Source organism: Echiichthys vipera, assembly GCF_963691815.1.
Source record: "Echiichthys vipera genome assembly, chromosome: 21".
NCBI lineage: Eukaryota > Metazoa > Chordata > Actinopteri > Perciformes > Trachinidae > Echiichthys > Echiichthys vipera.
This window is the reverse complement of record NC_139846.1, coordinates 6,178,543-6,191,493: the sequence shown is the minus strand read 5'-3', so window position 1 is coordinate 6,191,493 and position 12,951 is coordinate 6,178,543.

Genomic DNA, 12,951 nt, shown 5'->3' with positions numbered 1-12,951 from the left:
TTCCAAATAGCCATTAACCTTTAAGCATTAATGTCATTTAAAAAAACACAGTTTGTATTCCTTTTCACGATTTACCATCCATGCATAACCAAAAATCTAAAGGGGGGGTAAAATACATTACACGTTTCTAAAATCACACACTAACATTGGCATTTATATTGCAAGCACAAGATTGCTAATCATTTGTAATTGGTTATGGTTACCAGGCACTTCTAAGCCTTCAAATCTACTGTAAATATTACTTTATCTCAGATTGGTGTCATAAAAGAAATCTTCCCAAGGTTGTAATGTTACATTGCTAATTACCTCCAAACGAAATAAAGATTTGGAGTAATTACATTTTTACAGCTCTGTTCTCTTATTTAGCATCAGGAGTGCACACGGGCAGTCATAAGGGGACTTACAGCTGGGATTACCAAAGTAAATCAGAAAGCTTCTTAGCCCCGGGACCTACGACATTGCTAGCACTCTGGAAATGTGTGTGTGTGTGTGTGTGTGTGTGTGTGTGTGTGTGAGAGAGAGAGAGTGAGGGATTGTTTGTGCTGCAGAGATGCATGCTATAATCTCAGTGGGATGTCTCTAAATGAGAGCAGTTTTTGTGTTGGATTTTTCGATTAATTCAGCCCCTACTGATAGATGCCATCTCATGCCACAACACAAAAGCCACAAGCTACTGTGTTTACAGTTTGCTAAATAAGAGGTCTCCTTTTGCTTTGCTCCACACTCATGTTGGCTCTAGTCTCCAATCTTGATAATGGCTTTATTGTTACTGCATCCTTTATATTGCTGTGCCCCTCTATTTGCTTCTGCATTTAAAGGGAAATAAATACTGTGAGTGCTTTTATTTTTCACAGTAAAGAGAGGCTCCGAACAAGTGGCTTTGTTAAATACTAAAATACATTTCAGATTTTGCAAACTTTAGACTTGAAATTTGCTCCCCAGGTATGTTTTTGCTAATTTTTCTGGCTTATAGCATAGTCACTACATACCTTAGCAAGGCAGCCCTCATGAAAATTATTTTCAGGATGAGTTAGGCTACTCAGACATGTCATAGTTTGAGAAGAAAAAGTTATTTTCTGTATGCCCCTGTATGACAAAAGGCATCAGTATAATACAGGATATTGGTGAATGTCAGTTATTCAGGAATAAAAGAACAAGGTTTGACGCTGTGAGAGGACAGGTGACCGAATCTTACATAGCAGACTTTGTTTCAAAAATGAATGGAAAGAGTAAGTAGTACTAATTCCGGCAGTGCAATGAAGAAAGAGTGCATGTTTTGTCCAATAAAGCCAATCATGCCCAATAAACAAACACAGCCCATGAAGAAAACCAATGTATTTGCTCAATTACTCAGATTCTCTTGCAATGTGGAGTATATGAGATCCTGAGTGAAAAATTAGAAAATGAGAGACTGATGTGACTGCAGGCATGGCTCACTAGGGTTGTGTGGCAGTGGAGATGATCCCCATCATTATTCTCCTGTTAGGGTAATAGGAGTCATTGAGTAGCTCTGCATCGATTTGTCCTTTTGTGAGCTGTGTCTGCACCATAAACAGGTCTGGAAGGCAAACAGACCCTCCGTCTCTGTGATTGTTGTCTGAAAATCCTCCCTTAAATCACTACTGTGTTTTGTCAGCATATAATGATTCAAATCTCTGGGACCACCCTGGTGTAATGAGCATTCAGAATCATCATTTTCAGTCTGTTTTTGCACACAAACCACACGACTGCAGGGGGAATCAAAACCAGAAAACATTAGCATGAGCTGCTGAGGTTTTCTTTGGTCCCAATGTGGTCTGACGAGACTTGTGCTCAGATAGCCTGGGGGCCTCGAAGCTGAGCCAAGCTCTCATTGACATGAAGCTTGCAGCTTTGCTATGACCGCCACCGCGGCAGACAGGCTGATCCACCAACCCTTCTGCAGAGCCACAGATGCCAATGTTTAAGAACACAGCAGGAAGCAGCAGGGCGGTGGGGGGTGGTGGTGGGGGGTGTTACTACAGCCAGAGAGTGAAAGAGAAGACACAGTGACAGGAAACATTTTTAATTCTCTTTCTCAAGAATTTGAATTCAGAAAGCGACAGAATCCAAGCATCCGACTTTTGCTACACATACAACATGATAGCTAAAACAAAGAGGTATGGATTTTTGACTCCTCTACACATACACATATTTCATGTCAGCAATTGGAACTAAAGATGCAAAAAACACAGTGGAAAATAAGGAAACCACTGGTCCTTTCATCAGGGGACAATATTTCAGTTCACCTCAGCAGCGTGGTAGATATTCTTCAGTCCTGATGTTTGACTCGCGTGACAAATGCATTCTGCGTCATGATGAGAAAATGCCACTATGAAGACTGCTTGAATAAGCAACAGTGAGACATTATTAGCCTGCTGTGACTGGACAGGTGACCATGTTGTTACTATGCCAACTGGTGATGTACTGTCTGCCAACAGCTCATTCTCATTACCAGGGCATCAAATACCATGGTTTTGTTACGGCAACTCCAGTTTCAACTGTCAACCCATCCGCGGTGTTATTATCCAAGTAAGGAGCCTGGTTGTTGTGGTGGATGGGTCAAACAAATACCGGACTTTCACCAAGGAGGCCGCGGTTTCGGGTGTTGTTTATGTCCTGTGCATCACTGTAGTTATACTACCTACGCATGATGTGATAGATGCGATAGATAATAATAATAATAATAATAATTCATTTTATTTATATAGCGCTTTTCAGAGACCCAAAGTCGCTTACAGAGTAGGACATATAATATATACAGACGATAAACAACAGGAGACAAGGATGACAAGGATGACAGGGAAGCAAGGCGAAGGGGGCATGGGGTAATGGTGGTACAGACAAATAGCCAGAAACAGGTACAACAATAGAGGTGGGGGGGGTGGATTGAAGAGCAGTGGGGGGGGGGGGTCAAGGGGAGGGGCTGAAATGGGTGAGGAGAGCGGAAGGAGGGTGGGGGGGGGGTCGGGGGGAGAGGCCGGGAGTGAATGTAGTTATGGGTAGGGGAGGTTGTAGGCTTGTGAGAAAAGGAAGGTTTTTAGACGGGATTTAAATGTTGTGAGTGATGGAGAGTCGCGGATGGGCTGGGGGAGAGAGTTCCAGAGTCGGGGTGCAGTTCTAGAGAAAGCTCTGTGTCCGAAGGTTTTGAGTTTGGAAGGTGGCATGGTCAGAGTTAGGGAGGAGGAGGATCGGAGGGCTCGGGAGGGGCGGTGGGGGGTAAGGAGGTCAGAGAGGTAGGGTGGTGCCAGATGGTGGAGAGCTTTGAAGGTGAGGAGGAGTATTTTGAAGTCGATGCGTTGTTTGATCGGGAGCCAGTGGAGGGTGTAGAGAATGCGGGTGATGTGTTCACGGGAGCGGGTGTGAGTGAGGAGGCGAGCAGCAGAGTTCTGAACCATTTGGAGTCTATGGAGGGAATGGGAGATGATGCCAGTGAGGAGGGAATTGCAGTAGTCGAGACGTGAGGAGATAAAGGCGTGGATGAGGGATTCAGCGGCAGGGGGGGAGAGGCAGTGTCTGATTTTGGCGATGCGGCGGAGGTGGAAGTAGGAGGTCTTGACGATGGAGCGGACGTGGTGATCAAAGGAGAGCGTGGGGTCCAGGATAACACCAAGGTTGCGTGCAAGGGGGGAGGGAGAAATGATTGAGCTGTCAATGGTAAGTGAGATGGGTCGGGTTTTGTTTAAAGTGGATTTGGTGCCAATGAGGAGGAGTTCTGTTTTGTCGCTGTTGAGTTTGAGGAAGTTCTGGGACAGCCATGTTTTTATTGCAGAAATGCAGGTTTCAATGTGGTTGAGTGGAAGATTTTGGGTGGGTTTGGTGCGGATGTAGATCTGGGTGTCGTCAGCATAGCAGTGGAAATCGAGGTTGAGTGAGCGGATGAGGTGACCAAGGGGGAATAGGTAGCATATGAAGAGAAGGGGGCCAAGGACTGAGCCTTGAGGGACCCCCTGCGAAACAGGAGAGAGGGTGGATGTGTGGCCGGAGAGGGAGACGAACTGTTGCCTGTTGGTGAGGTAGGAGGTGAGCCAGTCGAGGGCAGTGCCCTCAACACCCTGCTGGCGCAGCCTTTCGAGGAGGATGGAATGATTGATAGTGTCGAAGGCTGCGCTGAGGTCGAGTAGTAGCAGGATGTTGAGGGCACCGGAGTCTGCAGAGGTGAGGAGGTCATTGAGAACTTTGACAAGGGCAGTTTCGGTGCTGTGAAGTGGGCGGAAACCGGATTGGAGGGGTTCGTAGAGGTTGTTTGACTGGAGGTGGGAGTGAAGTTGGGCGGCGACAATGCGTTCCAGAGTTTTGGAGAAGAACGGCAGGTTGGAGATAGGACGGTAGTTGGAGAGGTTAGCTGGATCAAGGGTGGGCTTTTTAAGGATGGGGGTGATGGAGGCAAGTTTGTAGGTGGAGGGAACGAGACCAAGGGACAGAGACTGGTTGAAGAGGGTGGTGAGGTGGGGGATGAGGACGGGGAGGCAGGCCTTGGTTAGAGCTGTTGGTAGGGGGTCGAGGGAGCAGGTGGTTGATTTGGACGCAGAGATGATGTCCAAGATGTAGGAGGGGTCGATGGGGGAGAAGGCAGTGAGAGAAGGGGGGGGCGGGTGGTCAGGGAGGGGGGAGGGGACTGGGATGGAGTTGGTGGAGGAGTTGCCAACAGTGGCAGTCAGGGAGCTGTTGATTTGGGAGATTTTATTGTTAAAGGCGAGGAGGAAAGAGTTGCAGATGTCTGGTGACGAGGGAGGGTTGTGGTCTGGGGGTTGGAGCAGTTTGTTGACGGTGGAGAACAGGATGCGGGGGTTCCTGTTGGTGCTGTTGATGAGGGTGGAGAAGTGGGCGGATTTGGCAGCGTGGAGAGCATCACGGTAGGAGGAGATGTGGTGTTTGTAGGCTTCAGCGTGAACGGTGAGGTGGGTTCGTTTGAGGAGTCGTTCGATTTGTCGGCCGGTCTGTTTCATGGTGCGGAGTTCGGGGGTGTACCAGGGGGTAGAGCGGGTGAATGAGACAGAGGACGTTTTCCAGGGGGCAAGGGAGTCAAGTGAGTCAGAAAGGATGGAGTTGAGCATGGTGGCGTAGTCATCAGGGGAAGAGGGGGCAGAGTCGGGGGGGAAGGCAGAGGATATGAGCTGGGAGAGGGAGAGTTGATTGACTGATTTGATGTTACGGTAGTAGATGGCACGCTTTTTGGGATTGTGGGGGGAGGGTAGAGGGGCGGAGAAGATGATGCAAAGGTGATCAGAGAGGGGAAAGGGGAGGGGATGTGGGTTAGAGACGGGGAGGGAGGCAGAGCAGACGATGTCGAGGATGTGGCCTTTGGTGTGGGTGGGGAAGTCAACATGTTGGGTTAGGTGGAAACAGTCAAGAAGAGAGAGGAAGTCAGATGTCAGTGGGGCGTTGGGCTGATCGATGTGGATGTTCAGGTCACCGGTAAGTAGGAGGCGGGGAGAGAGGGAGGACGCAATAGTGAGGAGGTCGGACAGATCAGAGAGAAAAGATGGGTGTGGCTTCGGGGGACGGTAGATTAGAACAGCAGTGATAGAGTTGGGAAGGGAGAAGGCAAGGTGTTCGAAGGATGAGATAGATGGGAGGTTGAGATTGAGTTCAGTGATGGTCAGGGATTGTTTATGGAGAACGGCAACGCCTCCCCCTCTGCCGGAAAGGCGGGGTTTGGCGATGTAGCTGTAGTTGGGAGGAGTGGCTTGGTTGAGAGCGTAGTAATCCAGCGGCTGTTGCCAGGTTTCACAGAGGAGGAGAAGATCGAGGTTATTGTCCAGTAACAGTTCAGATATAACAGTTGATTTGTTGGAGAGGGAGCGACAGTTCAGTAGCGCAAGGGAGATGGATGGAGGAGCGGGGGAGGGGGAGCGGAGGTTGTTGAGGTTGGCAGTTCGGGAAGTGGGAGCGGGGGGGCGAGAGTTAGTCCAGAATGAGGGGATAGGTGAGCCAGCAGGGAGGTGATGGTTGCGGGGGGGGCCAGGGCCTCGGTGGATGAAGCGGCGATTACGGTGGATCCCAGCTTTGCTGGCTGCGGTGGCAGCAGCAGCAGGAAGGCGATGGTTGTTGTTGAGGCGGTGGAGATCGGCAGCAGTGTAGGTGAGAGGGGGAGGAGTTGGTGGAGTGGAGGAAAGGGTCGAGAGAGTGTGAAGTAGCAGAGGTGAAGATCCAGGGTGTAGATGGGTCAGTAATGGTGAAAGGAGGCGAGGTAGGATGTTGGCAGTGGCTAGCATCTGGGTAGCTAGAAGCTGGTAGGCAGTGAGTTGTGTGAGCGCAGCAGTGAACCAGGGGTTGAAGTCGGTGGAATGGGTGGTGTTGGTTGGCCCGGACCGTTCCCGGGCGGTAGGCAGAGCCCACATTGCCGTGTCAGCAGTTAGCCAGGCGAGCTGATGGAGAATGGGGATTCCCCCCAGGTACGCCTGCTTGGTGGTGGTAAGCTAGGCAGACAGCTAGGCTACCGCTGACGAGCAGGAAGGGAGTGGGGGTTCCCCCCCTGAACGCCGGCAAGATAGCTACACAGCTGAGCTAATGTTTTTAGCGGGGCACTCAGCTAGGCTGCGTCGGACGGACTGGCAGGGAGTGTGGCTGATGTTATTAGCAGCAGACGTAGCGGGACGGTCACAGGTTGCCACATACACCACCACAAGCACACAACTTACTCACCCCGGTCCAGAGCAGGCGGTCCACACAGACAGGGAGACACAGGCAGGCGAAGTGAAGGCGACACAGATAAATCAGAGGCGGAGCTAGCTAGCCGGCTAGCACAGCTGATAGTCCGGGAGCGTAGGAGCGGGTGAGGGAAACGAGCGGAGCCAGGTCCAGGGTGAGCGAGCGAGCAACACACTCGGAGACACGGGGAGATCCAGTGGAGGAGAAGCAGATAGGTCCAGTGGTGGAGGATGTTTAGCCGGCTGGCAGTTAGCTAGCTGGCTAACACAGCTGGTAGTCCGGGAGTGGGGGGAAGCAAGGAGAACTGCGGGGAGGCGAGATGAGGTGAGAGACGCGGGCGGTTGGACGGCTAAACTGACACTGAGACGAGGGGATAAAAATAAAACAAAGAAAGAAGAGACAGATAGACACGAAAAACGTTGGACGGAGACAGGGATAGAAGCGGCAGTCAACAAGCCAGACGCCAGCAGTGCTCTAACCCGGACGAAACATCCCGCGAGAACGAGAACGAGAACAGATGTGGAAGACGCGGAAAATGCAGATGTCCTCTACTGTTCTTATGATTGAATAGAGCCAGGACCTCTGCAGTGAAAACTGTGATGAATACGTTGAGCAGACACACAAACTGGAGTTACTGCGATAGATGCGATAGATGCGATAGAAGCAGCATGATTACATACAAAGTCAATCTACATATGCAATTTCAAGACGGGCAGCGCGTTACTCAAGTAAATATATTGAACTATTCAGGTAATTCACACGACTCTGTGGCGCATTTGCCAATCAGCAAATCAGCGCTGTTAGCATCATTGTAGAGGTTTGATAACATTTGTGATATTATCCAGGGGATCCCTAAAGCCGCCATTGTTGCAGTCCTTTACTACATCAAGGAAAGCGGACTGTTCCTATGGATATAATATGGATATACCTATGATCTGTGGATGGCAGCAACGTGCATTTAGGTGTCTAGTCTGCCGGAAATCCAAAAGAAGAAAGACATCACTACAGAGTAAAGCGTATCCCGGTCTGATCTACGAGGAGACCTGCTGTGTGCTTAAGAAGCAGGTCAGCAGCCTGTACGGCTCCAGAGGTTAAATCACTGACGGCCTGATCTCACTACAACACAACGGCTCTTTTAAGAGCCACATACTTCATCTAAGAGCTTTTTTCTGTTCTTTTAAAAGCATTCAGACCCCTGGTTAGCACTAGCATAACTTCCCATTTAGCACAACAGCAGTGTAAGGTATAGCTGCAGGCTGAGCTACGGCCGGTCTTGAGTTAGCTAGCCACCTCCTCTGCTATCTAACTGCCTTGTTTGCCTCCTTTGGCTTTCCGACGCTCCAAACGTGCGATTGTCACGATGGTCCAGATAGGATCTAGCAGCGCATTAATCCCTTTTTTTTGCAATTTCATCTCATCTATCACATCGGGTTTGAATGCAGCGTTATACTAACCCTAACGCTACTTGACCCTAACCTTAACGCCACCCACGATCTTTGTCTTACTCTGTTACGTTTGAATAAAAAAATTAACACGTTTCCATGTTTAACACAGCGACTTGGAGCATCATTGACAAGTGATGCCAAAGGGTCCTGACAAAACGATAGTATGCATGTATGTGTCGAATTGGGATGAGAATGGGTTACTGCAAATGAATGTACAGGCTAAATGCAAAAACCCTGACTGAAATGCTATTGTGGAAACACAATGGGCCTCATTTATCAAACGAACGTACGGCAGAAAAACGTGCGTACGACCATTTCCTGGCAAACGTCGGTATTTATCAATTTGGACGTGAGCGGGAGCTACGATCAAATCTCACGTCAGGTCTGAGGTCGTGTACGTACATTTGAGCCTGTGTATTTGCGGTGCAGCACAGCAAAATCTGTCTGAAAATAATGAACAAACCTCAGCTGTCATTAAGCATAAGCAGTCACATATTAAGAACAGATAAAAATGGATTCTTAAAACGAATAAAAAAAAATATAAAAATTGTGGTTGGAGCGATTTATTGTACTCATGTGCGTCTGAAGGCACCATCCATGAATGATTACGCATTCATCAATCGCCAAAACTACCACTCAATAAATGTACAGGTGATGTGTGATGCCAAGCTGTCGCTTTTAAACGTGGTGGCCAGGTGGCCAGGGGACACACACACGATTCTTTTAAATATCAAAACAGCTCGGCTCCAGCCCCCCGCGACCCCGACATTGAATGAATGAATGAATGTGTTGGCGCGTGGCTGCAGCAAGACGCACTGCAGAGCCAAATTAATCTCCTCGGTTCGTGGCTACCCTCGATAAATTGCATTAAATCAAACAAGGTATCAGATGATTAACATCTTGGTATGGTTCTTCTAGATGACAAAGGTATCCTCTTACGGAATACCCAATGACCCACCGGTAGCGCCAGTGTTGTGCCGTATTCAGCACCCCGGCCGTGAAATGCACCCCGCGCATTATAGGTGATATTCTGGATCAGAAGGCTGTTGTTTCCACCTATAGGAGTAATTTATATACAGGTAACCCACAACGGTCAGACCATTGGTTACTTACAGTCTTTAAACTATTTTAAAGAGTTTAAAATCACAAACTTGGATAATAGCGAACACAAAACAACACCTTTTTTATATTCTGTGGAAATAAACTGCAGCCATAATTATAAAATGAATTAAATGGATCTTTTGAATATCAGCTATAATGCGAGGGGGTGCAATTCACGGCAGGGGTGCTGAATACGGCACACCTGTCCAACAGTGCGCACAGGCGCACTCGGGTCACAGTGGAGCGCTGCTTCGGTTTAAATCCCTCGGTTTATTTTTTTCCATACAGTGTTTTTATGGGCCCCTTTTATTCCACTCTTAAGACTGCCAAAAAGCACATCTTTATTTTGCTCCATCTCGGATGTCAGGATGCCGATCTGTGTGTCGGAAAAGTTTCTTTTCTAATCTCCGTTCTTCCTCTCCGTGTTTGACCTCAGTGGGCGAGGCCTCCGAAACAGGAATATTTAGGGGCGTAACATGTTAATGACGATCAAATTCAACCGCCGCATTTATAAAGGCCCGCTCATTCGTACGCTGAGATTGGTCCGATACGAATGTTTCATAAATCACACTTGGGTCCTTTCCTACGACCAATTATGCGCTCAGATCTGCACCCGTTTCCACGCAAGTTTGATAAATGAGGCCCATTGAAAGTATTTTAATAAGTAATTTTAGCCCATACATGAAAGTGTCTTGTTTGCTTGACCTAGAGTGAGATAGTAAATAGAAAAGCATGTTGTGAGTGCCAAAGCAGCATTAATCTGAGAAGTAAACATTATTTATACTTATATCCTAAATCCTTAAGTAGTGCTAAGATGTCATTGCAGGGTGAGATACTTGTGATTTTAAGACTTAAAGCCACCTAAACATCTTATCCATACTGATTTCTGCAATGTTGTGTACATTGCTACAGAATTATCTTTTATTATCTCTCTTTTCCTCATTAAATGTAATAACATTATTCTACTCACAAATAATTCACTTACTTAATTACTTGATTAAATCGATTCCATCTAAACCAGGGGTGCTCAATACGTCGATCGCGATCTACCGGTCGATCGCAAAGGTAGTATTGGTAGATCGCGTGACATTAAAAAAAATTGACGTCAGCCTATCATCCATCCCGTCTTTTGATTGATATACAGGGCAGCCAGTCAGATGACATCTGAATTTTGTCTGACACTTAGGTCACTGCGCATGAGCAAAAATTGCGCTAAGTTCTAACTAACTAGCAAGCTTGTCATGGAGTCACCGCCAGTTTTCAGCCTTCAGTTTTTTCTCTTAAACCTAAGAAAGGGAATGAGAAGGGAAGCTGGACCAAGTAAGAAGAAAAAAACGTATCACTTTCATACGGAATGGGAGGAGGACTTTTTTTTCACGATGACATTTTCCAAGTGCGTTTGCCTCATCTGTCAATCTACCATCGCAATACCAAAAAATGGGAATGTGGAGCGGCATTTTCGGACTGTTCATGGAAAATACGACACCGACGTCCCGCCGAAAAGCGAGCTGAGAAAGAGAAAAGTGAAGGAACTGAAATCCCAGTTGTCCGGACAGCAGTCATTTTTCACGCAACAAACTTCGAAAGCGAATGCCGCCACCGAAGCATCGTTCCGTGTGAGTCACATCATCGTTAATAACAAGTTGTCCTTCCAAGACGGAGAGATGGTAAAAGAGGCATGCGTTGAAGCCGCTGACTCATTGTTCCGAGACTTTAAAAATAAGGCAGAAATATTATCTTCGATCAAAGCTCTCCAGCTGTCGAGAAGTACAGTTACACGGCACTGTGAAGCCATGGCGGAGGATTTAACCCAGCAACTTTGGAAGGACATCGGAGATTGCGAGTGTTTCTCACTGCAGTTGGACGAATCTACGGACGTGAGTGACACAGCCCAGATGTGCATTTTCATTCGTATGGTGTTTAGTGATATCTCTACAAAAGAAGAGCTATTAACAGTACTGCCCATGAAAGAACAGACGCGAGGGGAGGACATATTTCAGGCTTTTAAAAACTTTGTCGGGAAAACTCAGCTCCCAGTGTACAAATCGATGTCCATCACCACGGATGGAGCACCCGCAATTGTTGGCCGCTTGAATGGATTTATTGCAAAGTGCAGGCAGGACGATGCTTTCCCAGACTTCCTAAATTACCATTGCATAATCCACCAACAAGCGTTATGCGCTAAAATGCTCAACATGAAAGAGATCATGGATGTTGCAACGAAGATCGCCTGTTCTATTCGCGCCAGATCTCTTCAAAGAAGGCTATTCCGTGCACATCTGGAGAATGCTGACTGCGACCACTCTGAGTTGTTGCTACACACTGACGTCAGATGGCTTACTTGAGGGAAATTCCTGCAAAGATTTCGAGAGCTTTGTCCGGAGATTAAGGAGTTTTTCCGTGTAGCTGGACATGCAGAATACACGCAACTAAATGACGGTCAGTGGCTGTTAGATTTGGCATTTTTAACAGATCTGACTAACATGTTGAATGACCTTAATCTAGAGCTGCAAGGAAAAGACAAAATGGTGATCAATATGATCAGCTCAGTTAATGCTTTCAAACGAAAAACGCAACATCTCTCCTCAAAGCTGCAGTGCCATGATTTGGCAAACTTCCAGAACCTGGCGTCAGAGCTGGAGATGCAAGGGAAGGCCTGTGTGCAACTTGACAGTGCACGCTACACAGAGCAGATTGACAATTGTCTGTCAGAGTTTGACAAACGCTTTCAAGACTTTTCTTTGCTCGAGCCAATTGCTACATTCATGTGCTATCCTTTTCGGGAAGATGCTGAGGTTGATTCACTCGCATCAAAAATTGCATCACTGTTTCACCTGAACTCTTCTGGAGTGGAAGATGAGATTTTGACACTACAAGCCGACATTGAGCTGAAGTCTAGAGCTCATGGACAGTTCTGGAACTTACTCACAGAGGTAAAGTACCCCAACATGAGGAAATGTGCTACCTTATTGACAGCATTATTCGGCTCCACTTATTTATGTGAGTCAGCCTTTTCCCACATGAAGATCATAAAGTCCAAGTACCGTTCCACCATGACTGATGAACATTTGGAAGTGTGCTTGAGGCTGGCTGTCAGTAGTTACTGTCCGGACTATGCATCCCTGGCTGATTCAATTCAGTGCAAGTCATCAGAGTAAACTCGGGTAATGACAAAAAATTTACATAGTTAATTGTGTTCGTTGTGTTGTGCAATATTGGCTCATGCGGTTATGCATGTACATCAACATACATTGTAGATATAAAGAATCCTCATTTTATTTATAAATAAATATATGTTTTGCATTTTTGTAGTAGGTAGATCATTTTGACTTGATCATTTTATAAGTAGCTTGTATGCTGAAAAAGTGTGAGCACCCCTGATCTAAACAATTATGGTCATGATTTTGCTGTGTGCCTTTCTGTCAGGAGAAAACAGCATTGGTAACTAGCGGTAAAACTGTGGCAACAATGCATTCTTTAGGGGTGGCAGCTTCCACCCTACACAACTGCAAGCCTCATCCAGGGGGGTAGCTCATCCAAAGAGGGCAAATGGAGCATTGCTCTGGCATCTTTTGCCCGGCCTTGTGCACAACCCTGTCAGGAGAGCTCTTACACTCGGTCTGAATAAATAAAAACCTTCACTTTGGCCAATTTAAGTCTTTTGTTGTCAGGTGAAGGAAAAAAAAATCTCTTGACACTTGAAAAACAGCAATTGGCAATGTTCATGACAAAG